Raw genomic sequence first — 21,773 nt, 5'->3', positions numbered from 1 at the left:
CAGGCACAGAAATTCGAATTACGTTTCAGTCTGGACAAAAGCTGCTTATTTTAGACGATCCTTTGTTGTGAACACGAAAACTTACATTAAAAAGATTAAAAACATCTTATTCTGGCTGAAAACTGCAAATTATATATTACTCTAGATAAAAGCAATTTATCCTGATTACTCCTTTACTTAGAATAGAGTAAACTTGTATAAAATTTAATGAAAACTTTAAATTTAGTCTCAAAGAAATAATTTACGTTATAGTTTTGACCAGCACTGTTTATTTCAAACGAATTTATGATTTGAAACTAATGAACTTTTATGGGGCAGATGCAAAACCACATATTACCATATAAAGCGTTGTTTTAAAGCAAAGTATTACCTTTTGCAACAAGAAATTTCACGTCAAAGAAACTGAAAACTTCGTGTCCATGCATAAATATCGAATTACGTATCAGTTTAGGCAAATACAGCTTATTTTAAACGATTCCTTGCTTTAAACAAGAAAAATTTTATCAAGCATATTGAAAACGTCTTATTCTCGAAAATAAGAGCAAATTATGTATCAGTTTTAACAAAATCGAATTACTCTGTTTGATTCTATGCTTAGAGTAGAGTAAACTACTATAAAACGTAATAAAAACTCTATATTCAAGCTCAAAAGAACAAATTACGTTATAGTTTTGGCAAAAAAAAATATTTCGGACGATTACATACTTCGAAGTAAGCAAACTTTAATTGAACAAGTGCAAAAGCTAATACTTTGCTTTAAAATAACGATTTATATGGTGATATGGTATTTTGCATCTGTCCTATAAAAGTTTACTCGTTTCGCTCCATTGAATCATTCGAAATAAATTATTTTGACACAACAACAACGAAAATAATTTGTTTTTGTTTAAACTGTAACATAAGTCGCTTTTATAAAACGAACCAAGGCGTTTGGCATCTGTTTATTGAAAGTTTTCTCGTTTGGGGGCATAAAATCGTTTGAAATTAACAGTTCTGGTCAAAACTATAAATTATTATGCATGAATACGAAGTTTTCAGTTTCTTTGACGTGAAATTTCTTGTTGCAAAAGGTAATACTTTGCTTTAAAACAACGCTTTATATGGTAATATGTGGTTTTGCATCTGCCCCATAAAAGTTCATTAGTTTCGAATCATAAATTCGTTTGAAATAAACAGTGCTGGTCAAAACTATAACGTAAATTATTTCTTTGAGACGAAATTTAAAGTTTTCATTAAGTTTTATACAAGTTTGCTCTATTCTAAGCAAAGGAGTAATTAGGATAAATTGCTTTTATCTAGAGTAATATATAATTTGCAGTTTTCAGCCAGAATAAGACGATTTTAATCTTTTTAATGTAAGTTTACGTGTTCAAAACAAAGGATCGTCTAAAATAAGCAGTTTTTGTCCAGACTGAAACGTAATTCGAATTTCTGTGCCTGAATAAGGGGTTTTCAGTTTCTTTGATGTAAGGTTTCTTGTTTGTAACAATGAATTAACAAAAATAATTGGTTTTTATCCAAACTGTGGCATGAATCAGCTTTAAGACTATAACGCAAATCTTTTGTTTTGTGCTAAAATAAGACGTTTTTAGTCAGTTTGATGTAAGTTTTCTTGCTGAAAGCAAAATATTGTCGAAAATCAACCGTTTTTGTCTAACTGATACAAAATTCGGTGGTTTGTGTCCGAATACAAAGTTTTCAGATTCTTTAATGTTAGGTTTGCTGCTTCTAACAAAGAATCAACGAAAATATTTTGTTTTAATACAAACTGCAATATAAAATGTCTTTATAGGACAAAACATGATATTTGGCATCTGTTTAATAAACATTTATTCGTTTGGAAGCATAGAATCATTCCAAATAAGGTATTCTCGTCAAAACTATAATGTAATTAGTATTTTGTGCTAGAATACAGCGTTTTTGTTAGATTTTTTAACAATTTTGTCTATTTTAGGCAATGAAACGAATAGGATTAGCTGCCTATATCTAAAGTGATACATAAATTGCTCTTTTATGCCAGATTAATACGTTTTTAGTCTGTTCGATGTAAGTTTTCTTGTTCAAAGCAAAAGATCGTCTAAAATAAGCCGTTTTTGTTTGAACTGATGAACAATTCAGACTGAGAGTCAACAAAAATAATTTGTTTTAATTTAAACTGATACTTTTTGACCCTATAAGAGTCCTACAAGAGTCCGAGATACGCCGTTCTCGTCAAGTCTATAACGTAATTCGTTTTTTTGTGTCAGAATACGACGTTTTCTGTCTGTTTAATATAAGTTTTTAATAATAATAATAATAATAATAATAATAATAATAATAATAATAATAATAATAATAATAATAATAATAACAATAATAATAATAATAATAATAATAATAATAATAATAATAATAATAATAATAATAATAATAATAGTAATAATAATAATAATAATAATAAAAATAATAATAATAGTAATAAAAGTAAGCTTAGTTTTCTAAGCAAAAATGAAGCTTATTTTGTGTGTTATATGAGCGTTTTTTCATTCCTATGCAAGAGATCATCTGTGATCTGTGTTTTTAAGCAATCTAAGCCATTTTATAGTTTTTAGGCAAGAAATTGGCTAAAATTAATCACTCATTTTAAAACTGGTTTAAAAACAATACTATACAAATTTATAATCGGTTTTTAATAATAATAATAATAATAATAATAATAATAATAATAATAATAATAATAATAATAACAATAATAATAATAATAATAATAATAATAATAATAATAACAATAATATTAATAAAAATAATAATAATAGTAATAAAAGTAAGCTTAGTTTTCTAAGCAAAAATGAAGCTTATTTTGTGTGTTATATGAGTGTTTTCTCATTTCTATGCAAGAAATCATCTGTGATCTGTGTTTTTAGGCAAGAAATTGTCTAAAATTAATAACTCATTTTAAAACTGGTATAAAAACATTTACTATACAAAAGTTAATAATAGTAATAATAATAATAATAATAATAATAATAATAATAATAATAATAATAATATTAATAATAATAATAATCATGTGTGATCTGTGTTTTTAGGCAATCTAAGCCATTTTATAGTTTTTAATATTTAACAAAAATTAGCTTTAAAATAAAATGTTTGAAAAACTGAAATTAAACTAAATTAATTGTGTCTAACACTTTAGTAGAGGAAAAAGGAGGAGACATAAAAGTCACAAAAGTCTTAGAGTTGTCTTTAGTCGTCATATTAATAACAATAACATTTATAATAACAATACTAGTAGTACTAAATTTGCTTATATGCAAGCGCTTAATTAAGGTAACAGTTTATTTGTTTTTTGCTTATATCTCGAAAACAGTTACTCCTATCAATTTTTACTTTTTCACCAAAATTAAAGGTGATAAAATTTCCTACAAAATAGTTATTTGCATTTTTCATGTAAAACTAATCATAAGCGAGATATAAGGTAAATAATTAATAATTAAAAAAAAGTGTTTCAACAGAAAATGTCTTGTGATTTAAAATACACTTAATTTATTGGTTCCAATACTTTATTAGAAGAAAAAGATGGTGACATAAAAGTCACTGAAGTCTTCAGTGTCGTTTTTAAATGCTGCATTTTTGTCTTCGTCTCAAACATTAAAAACTGAATTACATTTTTGTTCAGTAACAGTTACAGTTTTCTTATTGGTTTTTTGCTTATATCTCGAAAAGAGTTACTCCTATCAAATTTTATCTTTCTTTTAAAATTAAAGCTGATAAAATTTCCAACAAAATAGTTATTTACATTTTTCTTGTAGGACCAAGCACAAACGAGTTATAGAGTTGGACATAAATAATATTTAACAAAAATTTGCTTTAAAATAAAATGCTTGAAAAACCGGAATTAAACTAAATTAATTGTGTCTAACACTTTAGTAGAGGAAAAAGGAGAAGACATAAAAGTCACTAAAGGTTTCAGAGTCGTCTTTAGTCGTCATATTAATAACAATAACATTAATAATAAAAAGGAGAAGACATAAAGGTCACTAAAGTCTTCAGAGTCGTTTTTAGTCGTCATATTAATAACAATAACATTAATAATAATAATACTAATAGTACTAAATTTGCTTATATGCAAGCGCTTAATTAAGGTAACAGTTTTTTGGTTTCTAGCTTATATCTCGAAAACAGTTACTCCTATCAATTTTTATCTTTTTACTAAAATTAAAGCTGATAAAATTTCCTACAAAATAGTTATTTGCATTTCTCATGTAGGACTAACCATAAGCGAGATATAAGTTTGAAAATAATTAATATTTAAAACAAAAGTGCTTTAACAGAAAATGTTTTGTGATTTAAAATACACTTAATTTATTAGGTGCAATACTTTTTTAGAAAAAAAAGGAGGTGACATATATAAGTCACTGAAGTCTTCAGAGTCGTTTTTAAATGCTGCATTTTCGACTTCGTCTCAAACATTGAAAACTGAATTACATTTTTGTTCAGTAACTGTAACAGTTTTTACTTTGGTTTTTTGCTTATATCTCGAAAACAATTACTCCTATCAATTTTTATCTTTCTTTCAAAATTAAAGCTGATAAAATTTCCTGCAAAAAAGTTATTTGCATTTTTCATGTAGAACAAACCATAAGCGAGATATAAGTTTGAAAATAATTAATAATTAAAAAAAAAATGTGTTTTAACAGAAAATGTCTTGTGATTTAAAATACACTTAATTTATTGGGTCCAATACTTAATTAGAAGAAAAAGGAGGTGCAAATAACTATTTTGTTGGAAATTTTATCAGCTTTAATTGTGAAAGCAAGATAAAATTTGATAGGAGTAACTGTTTTCGAGATATAAGCAAAAAACCAATAAGAAAACTGTAACTGTTACTGAACAAAAATGTAATTCAGTTTTCAATGTTTGAAACGAAGACAAAAATGCAGCATTTAAAAACGACTCTGAAAACTTCAGTGACTTTTATGTCACCTCCTTTTTCTTCTAATAAAGTATTGGACCCAATAAATTAAGTGTATTATAAATCACAAGACATTTTCTGTTAAAACACTTTTTTTTAATTATTAATTACTTTCAAACTTATATCTCGCTTATGGTTAGTTCTACATGAAAAATGCAAATAACTATTTTGTAGGAAAATTTATCACCTTTAATTTTGGTGAAAAAGTAAAAATTGATAGGAGTAACTGTTTTCGAGATATAAGCAAAAAACAAAAAAACTGTTACCTTAATTAAGCTCTTGCATATAAGCAAATTTAGTACTACTAGTATTGTTATTATAAATGTTATTGTTATTAATATGACGACTAAAGACAACTCTAAGACTTTAGTGACTTTTATGTCTCCTCCTTTTTCCTCTACTAAAGTGTTAGACAAAATTAATTTAGTTTAATTTCAGTTTTTCAAACATTATATTTTAAAGCAAATTTTTGTTAAATATTAAAAACTATAAAATGGCTTAGATTGCCTAAAAACACACATCACACATGATCTTTTGCATAGAAATGAGAAAACGCTCATGTAACACACAAAATAAGCTCCATTTTTCCTTATTAAAAGTATTATTATTATTATTAACTTTTGTATAGTAAATGTTTTTATACCAGTTTTAAAATGAGTTATTAATTTTAGACAATTTCTTACCTAAAAACACAGATCACAGATGATTTCTTGCATAGAAATTGGAAAACACTCATATAACACACAAAATAAGCTTCATTTTTGCTTAGAAAACTAAGCTTACTTTTATTACTATTATTATTATTTTAATTATTATTATTATTATTATTATTATTATTATTGTTATTACTATTATTATTATTATTATTATTATTATTATTATTGTTATTATTATTATTATTATTATTATTATTATTATTATTATTATTATTATAATTATTATTATTAAAAACCGATTATAACTTTTGTATAGTATTGTTTTTATACCAGTTTTAAAATGAGTGATTAATTTTAGCCAATTTCTTGCCTAAAAACTATAAAATGGCTTTGATTGCCTAAAACACAGATCACACATGATCTTTTGCATAGAAATGAGAAAACGCTCATATAACACAAAATAAGCTTCATTTTTGCTTAGAAAACTAAGCTTACTTTTATTACTACTATTATTATTATTTTTATTATTATTATTATTATTATTACTATTATTATTATTACTATTATTATTATTATTATTATTATTATTATTATTATTATTATCATTAATATTATTATTATTAAAAACCGATTATAACTTTTGTATAGTAAATGATTTTATACCAGTTTTAAAATGAGTTATTAATTTTAGACAATTTCTTGCCTAAAAACACAGATCACAGATGGTCTCTTGCATAGAAATGAGAAAACGCTCAGATAACACAAAATAAGCATCATTTTTGCTTAGAAAAACTAAGCTTTAATTTAGAAAGAAATTCATTATTATAAGTATTATTTTCATTATTATTATTATTATTATTATTACTATTATTAGTATTATTATTATTATTATTATTATTATTATTATTATTATTATTATTATTATTATTATTATTATTATTATTATTATTATTATTATTATTATTATTATTATTATTATTATTATTATTATTATTGTTATCATTATTATTATTATTATTAAAAACTGAAATTAAACAGACAGAAAACGTCGTATTCTGTACAAAAAAACGAATTACGTTATAGACTTGACGAGAACGGCGTATCTCGGACTCTTATAGGACATTTATAGGGTCAAAAAGTATCAGTTTGGATTAAAATAAATTATTTTTGTTGACTCTCAGTCTGAATTGTTCATCAGTTCAAACAAAAACGGCTTATTTTAGACGATCTTTTGCTTTGAACAAGAAAACTTACATCGAACAGACTAAAAACGTATTAATCTGGCATAAAAGAGCAATTTATGTATCACTTTAGATAAAGGCAGCTAATCCTATTCGGTTCATTTCTTAAAATAGACAAAATTGTTAATAAATCTAACAAAAACGCTGTATTCTAGCACAAAATACTAATTACATTATAGTTTCGACGAGAATAGCTTATTTGGAATGATTCTATGCTTCCAAACGAGTAAATTTTTATTAAACAGAAGCCAAACATCATGTTTTGTCCTATAAAGACATTTTATATTGCAGTTTGTATTAAAACAAAATATTTTCGTTGATTTTTTGTTAGAAGCAGTATACCTAACACTAAAGAATCTGAAAACTTTGTATTCGGACACAAACCACCGAATTTTGTATCAGTTTAGACAAAAACGGTTGATTTTCGACAATATTTTGCTTTGAACAAGAAAATTTATATCAAACTGACTAAAAACGTCTTATTTTAGCACAAAACAAAAGATTTGCGTTATAGTCTTAAAGCTGATTCATGACACAGTTTGGATAAAAACCAATTATTTTTGTTAATTCATTGTTACAAACAAGAAACCTTACATCAAAAAAACTGAAAACCCCTTATTCAGGCACAGAAATTCGAATTACGTTTCAGTCTGGAAAAAAGCTGCTTATTTTAGACGATCTTATGTTTTGAACACGAAAACTTACATTAAAAAGATTAAAAACGTCTTATTCTGGCTGAAAACTGCAAATTATATATTACTCTAGATAAAAGCAATTTATCCTGATTACTCCTTTACTTAGAATAGAGTAAATTTGTGTAAAATTTAATGAAAACTTTAAATTTAGTCTCAAAAAAATAATTTACGTTATAGTTTTGACCAGCACTGTTTATTTCAAACGAATTTATGATTCGAAAATAATGAACTTTTATGGGGCAGATGCAAAACCACATATTATCATATAAAGCATTGTTTTAAAGCAAAGTATTACCTTTTGCAACAAGAAATTTCACGTCAAAGAAACTGAAAACCTCGTATCCATGCATAAATATCGAATTACGTATCAGTTTAGGCAAATACAGCTTATTTTAAACGATTCCTTGCTATAAACAAGAAAAATTTTATCAAGCATATTGAAAACGTCTTATTCTCGAAAATAAGAGACAAATTATGTATCAGTTTTAACAAAAGCGGATTACTCTGTTTGATTCTATGCTTAGAGTAGAGTAAACTACTATAAAACGTAATGAAAACTCTATATTCAAGCTCAAAAGAACAAATTACGTTATAGTTTTGGCAAAAAAAAATATTTCGGACGATTACATACTTCGAAGTAAGCAAACTTTAATTGAACAAGTGCAAAAGCTAATACTTTGCTTTAAAATAACGATTTATGTGGTAATATGGTATTTTGCATCTGTCCTATAAAAGTTTACTCGTTTCGCTCCATTGAATCATTCGAAATAAATTATTTTGACGCAACAACAACGAAAATAATTTGTTTTTGTTTAAACTGTAACATAAGTCGCTTTTATAAAACGAACTAAGACGTTTGGCATCTGTTTATTGAAAGTTTTCTCGTTTGGGGGCATAAAAACGTTTGAAATTAACAGTTCTGGTCAAAACTATAACGTAAATTATTTCTTTGTATCACTTTAAAGATTTGCGTTATAGTCTTGACGAGAACTGTTAATTTCAAACGATTCTATGCTTTGAAACCAGTATACTTTCACTGAACAGAGACAAAAGGTCTGATTTCGCCTTTAAAAAACGATTTATGTCACAGTTTGGATTAAAACCAATGATTTTCGTTTATTCATTGTTACAAACAAGAAACCTTACATCAAAGAAACTGAAAACCTCTTATTCAGGCCCAGAAAATCAAATTACGTTTCAGTCTAGACACAAATTGCTTATTTTAGACGATTCTTTCTTTTGAACACGAAAACTTACATTAAAAAGATTAAAAACCTCTTATTCTGGCTCAAAACTGCAAATTATGTATTACTTTAGATAAAAGCAGTTTATCCTGATTACTCTTTTGCTTAGAATAGAGCAAACTTGTACAAAACTTAATGAAAACTTTAAATTTCGTCCCAAAGAAATAATTTACGTTATAGTTTTGACCAGAACTGTTAATTTCAAACGATTTTATGCCCCCAAACAAGAAAACTTTCACTAAACAAATGCCAAACGTCTTAGTTCGTATTATAAAAGCGACTTATGATACAGTTTAAACAAAAACAAATTATTTTCGTTGTTGTTGTGTTAAAATAATTTATTTCGAATGATTCAATGGAGCGAAACGAGTAAACTTTTATAGGACAGATGCAAAATTCCATATTACCACATAAATCGTTATTTTAGAGCAAAGTATTAGCTTTTGCACTTGTTCAATTAAAGTTTGCTTACTTCGAAGTATGTAATCGTCCGAAATATTTTTTTTTTGCCAAAACTATAACGTAATTTGTTCTTTTGAGCTTGAATATAAAGTTTTCATTACGTTTTAAAGTAGTTTACCCTACTCTAAGCATAGAATCAAACAGAGTAATCCGCTTTTGTTAAAACTGATACATAATTTGCTCTTATTTTCGAGAATAAGACGTTTTCAATATGCTTGATAAAATTTTTCTTGTTTATAGCAAGGAATCGTTTAAAATAAGCTGTATTTGCCTAAACTGATACGTAATTCGATATTTATGCATGGATACGAAGTTTTCAGTTTCTTTGACGTGAAATTTCTTGTTGCAAAAGGTAATGCTTTGCTTTAAAACAACGCTTTATATGGTAATATGTGGTTTTGCATCTGCCCCATAAAAGTTCATTAGTTTCGAATCATAAATTCGTTTGAAATAAACATTGCTGGTCAAAACTATAACGTAAATTATTTCTTTGAGACGAAATTTAAAGTTTTCATTAAGTTTTATACAAGTTTGCTCTATTCTAAGCAAAGGAGTAATCAGGATAAATTGCTTTTATCTAGAGCAATATATAATTTGCAGTTTTCAGCCAGAATAAGACGTTTTTAATCTTTTTAATGTAAGTTTTCGTGTTCAAAACAAAGGATCGTCTAAAAGAAGCAGTTTTTGTCTAGACTGAAACGTAATTCAAATTTCTGTGCCTGAATAAGGGGTTTTCAGTTTCTTTGATGTAAGGTTTCTTGTTTGTAACAAAGAATTACCAAAAATAATTGGTTTTTATCCAAACTGTGGCATGAATCAGCTTTAAGACTATAACGCAAATCTTTTGTTTTGTGCTAAAATAAGACGTTTTTAGTCTGTTGTAAGTTTTCTTGTTGAAAGCAAAATTTTGTCGAAAATCAACCGTTTTTGTCTAAACTGATACAAAATTCGGTGGTTTGGGTCCGAATACAAAGTTTTCAGATTCTTTAATGTTAGGTTTGCCGCTTCTAACAAAGAATCAACGAAAATATTTTGTTTTAATACAAACTGCAATATAAAATGTCTTTATAGGACAAAACATGATGTTTGGCATCTGTTTAATAAAAATTTGCTCGTTTGGAAGCATAGAATCATTCCAAATAAGGTATTCTCGTCAAAACTATAATGTAATTAGTATTTTGTGCTAGAATACAGCGTTTTTGTTAGATTTTTTAACAATTTTGTCTATTTTAGGCAATGAAACGAATAGGATTAGCTGCCTTTATCCAAAGTGATACATAAATTGCTCTTTTATGCCAGATTAATACGTTTTTAGTCTGTTCGATGTAAGTTTTCTTGTTCAAAACAAAAGATCGTCTAAAATAAGCCGTTTTTGTTTGAACTGATGAACAATTTAGACTGAGAGTCAACAAAAATAATTTGTTTTAATCCAAACTGATACTTTTTGACCCTATAAGAGTCCTATAAGAGTCCGAGATACGCCGTTCTCGTCAAGTCTATAACGTAATTCGTTTTTTTGTGTCAGAATACGACGTTTTCTGTCTGTTTAATATAAGTTTTTAATAATAATAATAATAATAATAATAATAATAATAATAATAATAAAAATAATAATAGTAATAAAAGTAAGCTTAGTTTTCTAAGCAAAAATGAAGCTTATTTTGTGTGTTATATGAGCGTTTTCTCATTTCTATGCAAGAAATCATCTGTGATCTGTGTTTTTAGGCCAGAAATTGTCTAAAATTAATAACTCAATTTAAAACTAGTATAAAAACATTTACTATACAAAAGTTAATAATAATAATAATAATAATAATAATAATAATAATAATAATATTAATAATAATAATAATAATAATAATAATAATAATAATAATAATAATAATAATAATAATAATAATAATAATAATAATAATAATAATAGTAATAAAAGTAAGCTTAGTTTTCTAAGCAAAAATGAAGCTTATTTTGTGTGTTATATGAGCGTTTTCTTATTTCTATGCAAGAGATCATCTGTGATCTGTGTTTTTAGGCAAGAAATTGTCTAAAATTAATAACTCATTTTAAAACTGGTATAAAAACATTTACTATACAAAAGTCATAATCGGTTTTTAATAATAATAATTATAATAATAATAATAATAATAATAATAACAATAATAATAATAATAATAATAACAATAATAATAATAATAATAATAATAATAATAACAATAATATTAATAAAAATAATAATAATAGTAATAAAAGTAAGCTTAGTTTTCTAAGCAAATATGAAGCTTATGTTGTGTGTTATATGAGTGTTTTCTCATTTCTATGCAAGAAATCATCTGTGATCTGTGTTTTTAGGCAAGAAATTGTCTAAAATTAATAACTCATTTTAAAACTGGTATAAAAACATTTACTATACAAAAGTTAATAATAATAATAATAATAATAATAATAATAATAATAATAATATTAATATTAATAATAATAATAATAATAGTAATAGTAACAAAAGTAATAATAATAATAATACTTTTAATAAGGAAAAATGGAGCTTATTTTGTGTGTTACATGAGCGTTTTCTCATTTCTATGCAAAAGATCATGTGTGATCTGTGTTTTTAGGCAATCTAAGCCATTTGATAGTTTTTAATATTTAACAAAAATTAGCTTTGAAATAAAATGTTTGAAAAACTGAAATTAAACTAAATTAATTGCGTCTAACACTTTAGTAGAGGAAAAAGGAGGAGACATAAAAGTCACAAAAGTCTTAGAGTTGTCTTTAGTCGTCATATTAATAACAATAACATTTATAATAACAATACTAGTAGTACTAAATTTGCTTATATGCAAGCGCTTAATTAGGGTAACAGTTTTTTTGTTTTTTGCTTATATCTCGAAAACAGTTACTCCTATCAATTTTTACTTTTTCACCAAAATTAAAGATGATAAAATTTCCTACAAAATAGTTATTTGCATTTTTCATGTAGAGCTAACCATAAGCGAGATATAAGTTAAATAATTAATAATTAAAAAAAGTGTTATAACAGAAAATGTCTTGTGATTTAAAATACACTTAATTTATTGGGTCCAATACTTTATTAGAAGAAAAAGAAGGTGACATAAAAGTCACTGAAGTCTTCAGAGTCGTTTTTCATGCTGCATTTTTGTCTTCGTCTCAAACATTAAAAACTGAATTACATTTATGTTCAGTAACAGTTACAGTTTTCTTATTGGTTTTTTGCTTATATCTCGAAAACAGTTACTCCTATCAAATTTTATCTTTCTTTCAAAATTAAAGCTGATAAAATTTCCAACAAAATAGTTATTTACATTTTTCTTGTAGGACCAAGCATAAACGAGTTATAGAGTTGGATATAAATAATATTTAACAAAAATTTGCTTTAAAATAAAATGCTTGAAAAACCGGAATTAAACTAAATTAACTGTGTCTAACACTTTAGTAGAGGAAAAAGGAGAAGACATAAAAGTCACTAAATGTTTCAGAGTCGTCTTTAGTCGTCATATTAATAACAATAACATTAATAATAATAATACTAATAGTACTAAATTTGCTTATATGCAAACGCTTAATTAAGGTAACTGTTTTTTGGTTTCTTGCTTGTATCTCGAAAACAGTTACTCCTATCAATTTTTATCTTTTTTTCAAAATTAAAGCTGATAAAATTTCCTACAAAATAGTTATTTGCATTTTTTTGTAGGACCAACCATAAGCGAGTTATAGAGTTGGATATAAATAATCTTTAACAAAAATTTGCTTTAAAATAAAATGTTTGAAAAACCGATATTAAACTAAATTAATTGGGTCTAACACTTTAGTTGAGGAAAAAGGAGAAGACATAAAAGTCACCAAAGTCTTCAGAGTTATTTTTAGTACTAAATTTGCTTATATGCAAGCGCTTAATTAAGGTAACAGTTTTTTGGTTTCTTGCTTATATCTCGAAAACAGTTACTCCTATCAATTTTTATCTTTTTACTAAAATTAAAGCTGATAAAATTTCCTACAAAATAGTAATTTGCATTTTTCATGTAGGACTAACCTTAAGCGAGATATAAGTTTGAAAATAATTAATATTTTAAAAAAAGTGCTTTAACAGAAAGTGTCTTGTGATTTAAAATACACTTAATTTAATGGGTCCAATACTTTATTAGAAGAAAATGGAGGTGACATAAAAGTCACTGAAGTCATCATAGTCGATTTTAAATGCTGTATTTTCGTCTTTGTCTCAAACATTGAAAACTGAATTATATTTTTGTTCAGTAACAGTTACAGTTTTCTTATTGGTTTTTTGCTTATATCTCGAAAACAGTTACTCCTATCAATTTTTATCTTTCTTTCAAAATTAAAGCTGATAAAATTTCCTACAAAATAGTTATTTGCATTTTTCTGTAGGACCAACCATAAGCGAGTTATAGAGTTGGATATAAATAATCTTTAACAAAAATTTGCTTTAAAATAAAATGTTTGAAAATCCGATATTAAACTAAATTAATTGGGTCTAACACTTTAGTTGAGGAAAAAGGAGAAGACATAAAAGTCACCAAAGTCTTGAGAGTCGTTTTTAGTCGTCATATTAATAACAATAACATTAATAATAATAATACTAATATTACTAAATTTGTTTATATGCAAGCGCTTAATTAAGGTAACAGTTTCTTGCTTATATCTCGAAAACAGTTACTCCTATCAATTTTTATCTTTTTACTAAAATTAAAGCTGATAAAATTTCCTACAAAATAGTTATTTGCATTTTTCATGTAGAACTAACCATAAACGAGATATAAGTTTGAAAATAATTAATAATTAAAAAAAAATGTGCTTTAACAGAAAATGTCTTGTGATTTAAAATACACTTAATTTATTGGGTCCAATATTTAATTAGAAGAAAAAAGAGGTAACAGTAAATGCTGCATTTTCGTCTTCGTCTTAAACATTGAAAACTAAATTACATTTTTGTTCAGTAACTGTTACAGTTTTCACTTTGGTTTTTTGCTTATATTTCGAAAACATTTACTCCTATCAATTTTTATCTTTCTTTCAAACTAAAGCTGATAAAATTTCTTAGAAAATAGTTTTTTGCATTTTTTTTGTAGAACCAACCATAAACGAGTTATAGAGTTGGATATAAATAATCTTTAACAAAAATTTGCTTTAAAATAAAATGTTTGAAAAACCGAAATTAAACTAAATTAATTAAGACTAACACTTTAGTAGAGGAAAAAGGAGAAGACATAAAAGTCACCAAAGTCTTCAGAGTCGTTTTTAGTCGTCATATTAATAACAATAACATTAATAATAATAATACTAATAGTACTAAATTTGCTTACATGCAAACGTTTAATTCAGGTAACAGTTTTTTGTTTTTTTTCTTATAGCTCGAAAACAGTTACTCCTATAAATTTGAGTAATCATAAGCGAAATATAAGTTTGAAAATAATTAATATTTAAAAAAAAAGTGCTTTAACAGAAAATGTCTTGTGATTTAAAATACACTTCATTTATTGGGTCCAATACTTTATTAGAAGAAAAAGGAGGTGACAGAAAGGTCACTGAAGTTTTTAGAGTCGTTTGTAAATGCTGCATTTTCGTCTTCGTCTCAAACATTGAAAACTGAATTACATTTTTGTTCAGTAACTGTAACAGTTTTTACTTTGGTTTTTTGCTTATATCTCGAAAACAGTAACTCCTATCAATTTTTAACTTTTTTTCAAAATTAAAGCTGATAAAATTTCCTACAAAATAGTTATTTGCATTTTTTTGTAGGACCAACCATAAGCGAGTTATAGAGTTGGATATAAATAATCTTTAACAAAAATTTGCTTTAAAATAAAATGTTTGAAAAACCGATATTAAACTAAATTAATTGGGTCTAACACTTTAGTAGAGGAAAAATGAGAAGACATAAAAGTCACCAAAGTCTTCAGAGTTGTTTTTAGTATTAAATTTGCTTATATGCAAGCGCTTAATTAAGGTAACAGTTTTTTGGTCTCTTGCTTACATCTCGAAAACAGTTACTCCTATCAATTTTTATCTTTTTACTAAAATTAAAGCTGATAAAATTTCCTACAAAATAGTAATTTGCATTTTTCATGTAGGACTAACCATAAGCGAGATATAAGTTTGAAAATAATTAATATTTAAAAAAAAAGTGCTTTAACAGAAAATGTCTTGTGATTTAAAATACACTTAATTTAATGGGTCCAATACTTTATTAGAAGAAAAAGGAGGTAACATAAAAGTCACTGAAGTCTTCAGAGTCGATTTTAAATGCTGCATTTTCGTCTTTGTCTCAAACATTGAAAACTGAATTACATTTTTGTTTAGTAACAGTTACAGTTTTCTTATTGGTTTTTTGCTTATATCTCGAAAACAGTTACTTCTATCAATTTTTATCTTTCTTTCAAAATTAAAGCTAATAAAATTTTCTACAAAATCGTTATTTGCATTTTTCCTGTAGGACCAACCATAAGCGAGTTATAGAGTTGGATATGAATAATATTTAACAAAAATTTGCTTTAAAATAAAATGTTTGAAAAACTGAAATTAAACTAATTTAATTGTGTCTAACACTTTAGTATAGGAAAAAGAAAAAGACATAAAAGTCACAAAAAGTTTCAGAGTCGTCTTTAGTCGTCATATTAATAACAATAACATTAATAATAATAATACTAAAAGTACTAAAATTGCTTATATGCAAACGCTTAATTAAGGTAACAGTTTTTTGGTTTCTTGCTTATATCTCGAAAACAGTTACTCCTATCAATTTTTATCTTTTTTTCAAAATTAAAGCTGATACAATTTCCTACAAAGTAGTTATTTGCATTTTTTTGTAGGACCAACCATAAGCGAGTTATAGAGTTGGATATAAATAATCTTTAACAAAAATTTGCTTTAAAATAAAATGTTTGAAAAACCGATATTAAACTAAATTAATTGGGTCTAACACTTTAGTAGAGGAAAAATGAGAAGATATAAAAGTCACCAAAGTCTTCAGAGTTGTTTTTAGTATTAAATTAGCTTATATGCAAGCGCTTAATTAAGGTAACAGTTTTTTGGTCTCTTGCTTACATCTCGAAAACAGTTACTCCTATCAATTTTTATCTTTTTACTAAAATTAAAGCTGATAAAATTTCCTACAAAATAGTAATTTGCATTTTTTATGTAGGACTAACCATAAGCGAGATATAAGTTTGAAAATAATTAATATTTAAAAAAAAAGTGCTTTAACAGAAAATGTCTTGTGATTTAAAATACACTTAATTTATTGGGTCCAATACTTTATTAGAAGAAAAAGGAGGTGACATAAAAGTCACTGAAGTCTTCAGAGTCGATTTTAAATGCTGCATTTTCGTCTTCGTCTCAAACATTGAAAACTGAATTACATTTTTGTTCAGTAACAGTTACAGTTTTCTTATTGGTTTTTTGCTTATATCTCGAAAACTGTTACTCCTATCAATTTTTATCTTTCTTTCAAAATTAAAGCTGATAAAATTTTCTACAAAATCGTTATTTGCATTTCTCATGTAGGACTAACCATAAGCGAGATATAAGTTTGAAAATAATTAATATTTAAAAAAAAAGTGCTTTAACAGAAAATGTTTTGTGATTTAAAATACACTTAATTTATTAGGTCCAATACTTTATTAGATGAAAAAGGAGGTGACATATAAGTCACTGAAGTCTTCAGAGCCGTTTTTAAATGCTGCATTTTCGACTTCGTCTCAAACATTGAAAACTGAATTACATTTTTGTTCAGTAACTGTAACAGTTTTTACTTTGGTTTTTTGCTTATATCTCGAAAACAATTACTCCTATCAATTTCTATCTTTCTTTAGAAATTAAATCTGATAAAATTTCCTACAAAATAGTTATTTGCATTTCTTTTGTAAGACCAACCATAAGCGAGTTATAGAGTTGGATATAAATAATCTTTAACAAAAATTTGCTTTAAAATAAAATGTTTGAAAAACCGATATTAAACTAAATTAATTGGGTCTAACACTTTAGTAGAGGAAAAATGAGAAGATATAAAAGTCACCAAAGTCTTCAGAGTTGTTTTTAGTATTAAATTAGCTTATATGCAAGCGCTTAATTAAGGTAACAGTTTTTTGGTCTCTTGCTTACATCTCGAAAACAGTTACTCCTATCAATTTTTATCTTTTTACTAAAATTAAAGCTGATAAAATTTCCTACAAAATAGTAATTTGCATTTTTTATGTAGGACTAACCATAAGCGAGATATAAGTTTGAAAATAATTAATATTTAAAAAAAAAGTGCTTTAACAGAAAATGTCTTGTGATTTAAAATACACTTAATTTATTGGGTCCAATACTTTATTAGAAGAAAAAGGAGGTGACATAAAAGTCACTGAAGTCTTCAGAGTCGATTTTAAATGCTGCATTTTCGTCTTCGTCTCAAACATTGAAAACTGAATTACATTTTTGTTCAGTAACAGTTACAGTTTTCTTATTGGTTTTTTGCTTATATCTCGAAAACTGTTACTCCTATCAATTTTTATCTTTCTTTCAAAATTAAAGCTGATAAAATTTTCTACAAAATCGTTATTTGCATTTCTCATGTAGGACTAACCATAAGCGAGATATAAGTTTGAAAATAATTAATATTTAAAAAAAAAGTGCTTTAACAGAAAATGTTTTGTGATTTAAAATACACTTAATTTATTAGGTCCAATACTTTATTAGATGAAAAAGGAGGTGACATATAAGTCACTGAAGTCTTCAGAGCCGTTTTTAAATGCTGCATTTTCGACTTCGTCTCAAACATTGAAAACTGAATTACATTTTTGTTCAGTAACTGTAACAGTTTTTACTTTGGTTTTTTGCTTATATCTCGAAAACAATTACTCCTATCAATTTCTATCTTTCTTTAGAAATTAAATCTGATAAAATTTCCTACAAAATAGTTATTTGCATTTCTTTTGTAAGACCAACCATAAGCGAGTTATAGAGTTGGATATAAATAATCTTTAACAAAAATTTGCTTTAAAATAAAATGTTTGAAAAACCGATATTAAACTAAATTAATTGGGTCTAACACTTTAGTTGAGGAAAAAGGAGAAGACATAAAAGTCACCAAAGTCTTCAGAGTTATTTTTAGTACTAAATTTGCTTATATGCAAGCGCTTAATTAAGGTAACAGTTTTTTGGTTTCTTGCTTATATCTCGAAAACAGTTACTCCTATCAATTTTTATCTTTTTACTAAAATTAAAGCTGATAAAATTTCCTACAAAATAGTAATTTGCATTTTTCATGTAGGACTAACCTTAAGCGAGATATAAGTTTGAAAATAATTAATATTTTAAAAAAAGTGCTTTAACAGAAAGTGTCTTGTGATTTAAAATACACTTAATTTAATGGGTCCAATACTTTATTAGAAGAAAAAGGAGGTGACATAAAAGTCACTGAAGTCATCATAGTCGATTTTAAATGCTGTATTTTCGTCTTTGTCTCAAACATTGAAAACTGAATTATATTTTTGTTCAGTAACAGTTACAGTTTTCTTATTGGTTTTTTGCTTATATGTCGAAAACAGTTACTCCTATCAATTTTTATCTTTCTTTCAAAATTAAAGCTGATAAAATTTCCTACAAAATAGTTATTTGCATTTTTCTGTAGGACCAACCATAAGCGAGTTATAGAGTTGGATATAAATAATCTTTAACAAAAATTTGCTTTAAAATAAAATGTTTGAAAATCCGATATTAAACTAAATTAATTGGGTCTAACACTTTAGTTGAGGAAAAAGGAGAAGACATAAAAGTCACCAAAGTCTTGAGAGTCGTTTTTAGTCGTCATATTAATAACAATAACATTAATAATAATAATACTAATATTACTAAATTTGTTTATATGCAAGCGCTTAATTAAGGTAACAGTTTCTTGCTTATATCTCGAAAACAGTTACTCCTATCAATTTTTATCTTTTTACTAAAATTAAAGCTGATAAAATTTCCTACAAAATAGTTATTTGCATTTTTCATGTAGAACTAACCATAAACGAGATATAAGTTTGAAAATAATTAATAATTAAAAAAAAATGTGCTTTAACAGAAAATGTCTTGTGATTTAAAATACACTTAATTTATTGGGTCCAATATTTAATTAGAAGAAAAAAGAGGTAACAGTAAATGCTGCATTTTCGTCTTCGTCTTAAACATTGAAAACTAAATTACATTTTTGTTCAGTAACTGTTACAGTTTTTACTTTGGTTTTTTGCTTATATCTCGAAAACATTTACTCCTATCAATTTTTATCTTTCTTTCAAACTAAAGCTGATAAAATTTCCTACAAAATAGTTATTTGCATTTTTCTGTAGGACCAACCATAAGCGAGTTATAGAGTTGGATATAAATAATCTTTAACAAAAATTTGCTTTAAAATAAAATGTTTGAAAAACCGAAATTAAACTAAATTAATTAAGACTAACACTTTAGTAGAGGAAAAAGGAGAAGACATAAAAGTCACCAAAGTCTTCAGAGTCGTTTTTAGTCGAAATATTAATAACAATAACATTAATAATAATAATACTAATAGTACTAAATTTGCTTACATGCAAACGTTTAATTCAGGTAACAGTTTTTTGTTTTTTTTCTTATAGCTCGAAAACAGTTACTCCTATAAATTTGAGTAATCATAAGCGAAATATAAGTTTGAAAATAATTAATATTTAAAAAAAAAGTGCTTTAACAGAAAATGTCTTGTGATTTAAAATACACTTCATTTATTGGGTCCAATACTTTATTAGAAGAAAAAGGAGGTGACAGAAAGGTCACTGAAGTTTTTAGAGTCGTTTGTAAATGCTGCATTTTCGTCTTCGTCTCAAACATTGAAAACTGAATTACATTTTTGTTCAGTAACTGTAACAGTTTTTACTTTGGTTTTTTGCTTATATCTCGAAAACAGTAACTCCTATCAATTTTTAACTTTTTTTCAAAATTAAAGCTGATAAAATTTCCTACAAAATAGTTATTTGCATTTTTTTGTAGGACCAACCATAAGCGAGTTATAGAGTTGGATATAAATAATCTTTAACAAAAATTTGCTTTAAAATAAAATGTTTGAAAAACCGATATTAAACTAAATTAATTGGGTCTAACACTTTAGTAGAGGAAAAATGAGAAGACATAAAAGTCACCAAAGTCTTCAGAGTTGTTTTTAGTATTAAATTTGCTTATATGCAAGCGCTTAATTAAGGTAACAGTTTTTTGGTCTCTTGCTTACATCTCGAAAACAGTTACTCCTATCAATTTTTATCTTTTTACTAAAATTAAAGCTGATAAAATTTCCTACAAAATAGTAATTTGCATTTTTCATGTAGGACTAACCATAAGCGAGATATAAGTTTGAAAATAATTAATATTTAAAAAAAAAGTGCTTTAACAGAAAATGTCTTGTGATTTAAAATACACTTAATTTAATGGGTCCAATACTTTATTAGAAGAAAAAGGAGGTAACATAAAAGTCACTGAAGTCTTCAGAGTCGATTTTAAATGCTGCATTTTCGTCTTTGTCTCAAACATTGAAAACTGAATTACATTTTTGTTTAGTAACAGTTACAGTTTTCTTATTGGTTTTTTGCTTATATCTCGAAAACAGTTACTTCTATCAATTTTTATCTTTCTTTCAAAATTAAAGCTAATAAAATTTTCTACAAAATCGTTATTTGCATTTTTCCTGTAGGACCAACCATAAGCGAGTTATAGAGTTGGATATGAATAATATTTAACAAAAATTTGCTTTAAAATAAAATGTTTGAAAAACTGAAATTAAACTAATTTAATTGTGTCTAACACTTTAGTATAGGAAAAAGAAAAAGACATAAAAGTCACAAAAAGTTTCAGAGTCGTCTTTAGTCGTCATATTAATAACAATAACATTAATAATAATAATACTAAAAGTACTAAATTTGCTTATATGCAAACGCTTAATTAAAGTAACAGTTTTTTGGTTTCTTGCTTATATCTCGAAAACAGTTACTCCTATCAATTTTTATCTTTTTTTTAAAATTAAAGCTGATAAAATTTCCTACAAAATAGTTATTTGCATTTTTTTGTAGGACCAACCATAAGCAAGTTATAGAGTTGGATATAAATAATCTTTAACAAAAATTTGCTTTAAAATAAAATGTTTGAAAAACTAAAATTAAACCAAATTAATTGTGTCTAACACTTTAGTAGAGAAAAAAGGAGAAGACATAAAGGTCACAAAAGTCTTCAGAGTCGATTTTAGTCGTCATATTAATAACAATAACATTAATAATAATAATACTAATAGTACTAAATTTGCTTATATGCAAGCGCTTAATTAAGGTAACAGTTTTTTGGTTTCTAGCTTATATCTCGAAAACAGTTACTTCTATCAATTTTTATCTTTTTACTAAAATTAAAGCTGATAAAATTTTCTACAAAATAGTTATTTGCATTTTTCATGTACGACTAACCATAAGCGAGATATATGTTTGAAAATAATTAATATTTGAAACAAAAGTGCT

This window comes from Tribolium castaneum, chromosome 5, assembly GCF_031307605.1.
Source record: "Tribolium castaneum strain GA2 chromosome 5, icTriCast1.1, whole genome shotgun sequence".
NCBI lineage: Eukaryota > Metazoa > Arthropoda > Insecta > Coleoptera > Tenebrionidae > Tribolium > Tribolium castaneum.
The sequence above is the reverse complement of the archived record's forward strand: the minus strand, read 5'-3'. Positions refer to the sequence as shown.